Source organism: Propithecus coquereli, unplaced genomic scaffold, assembly GCF_000956105.1.
Source record: "Propithecus coquereli isolate 6110/MARCELLA unplaced genomic scaffold, Pcoq_1.0 Scaffold58, whole genome shotgun sequence".
Taxonomy (NCBI): domain Eukaryota; kingdom Metazoa; phylum Chordata; class Mammalia; order Primates; family Indriidae; genus Propithecus; species Propithecus coquereli.
In genome coordinates, this window is record NW_012151729.1 from 4,556,259 (window position 1) to 4,557,421 (window position 1,163).

Here is a 1,163-nt window from a genome sequence, read left to right on the forward strand (position 1 = left end):
CAAGTTTTATCTATTTTAGGACTTAAAAAAGGCTTACCAGTTTCTCCTCTTCTCATTCCTTTGTACCTATCAGATGAAATTGTCTGTCCCTGTCCTTTCTGCTGTAAGTACAGCTTTGATAAAATCTAAGTGAGGCAAGTTCTCAGCACATGCTGGGACATGGGATCCCTCTGTGCCTTATCTCTCATGGCTCATTTATCTTCCTTATACAAAGAACGTTAACTGAGACCTCAAAATAGTGGAGCTAGATGAGGAGATAAGAATGAACAAGACAGCCACAGTTTCCCTTTGTACCATTCCTTCTTCATGAGGTGGGAAATGTGGGACATACGTTATGGTGGCTTTCATGTGTAAAATTGCTGTAAGGAATTCTCCACATCTACTGGGAATTACTATTTCAGCTTCCATGAAGGATAAATCAAACCTTCAAGGGATAATACATGTATTCCTAAATGCTATGCAGAAGATTATTATCCTGAGCATTTTCCCATATATATTGGTTTACATGCTTCCTTCTTGTTGATTTTAGGAGTGGAGAGGAAAGCAAACAGCCTTCTCTATTGAAGAGTAAAGGAATATGGAAACTCAGGGCTTGCAACTGTTCTTTCTCAAGCGGAAGGATGGATACAGGAAGTGGTCTCTCTACAATTCTGTTCGTCGAAGCCTTATGGGGCTCTGTGTCATAAATATTCTAAAAGTTTCACTGCTGAATTCTTCGAGGGTGACTGAGGAGGTCAAATGGCTCACTTTTCATTGGGTCAAAGCCAGTTTTATCACCATATGTTGGCATTTTATCTTTTTTCTGATGAGTACATTTTTTTCATCCTGGGTAGAATATTTCTCACATCTTAGAATATACAGGAAAGATTTGATGTCACCTGGGAATAGATTGTTTGCTCCATTGGGTTCAGTATATTTGAATTCATAAGTCACGTAGAACACAGGGCAAATGCCCTTTCACAGTTACCTTGGTGAATTTCCCACCTCCTCCCATATTATAAAAGGACAGAAAGAGTGCAGTGGATATGAATGTCACCGAATTCTAGGGAATGGAATTAGTCAGGATAATCTCTTTCAGGTCTGATATTTTCAGTTATGAATTCTAACATCAACGTATTTTACCAGGAAGGTCCTCATTGATAACTCTTGGGACAATTAGTCTG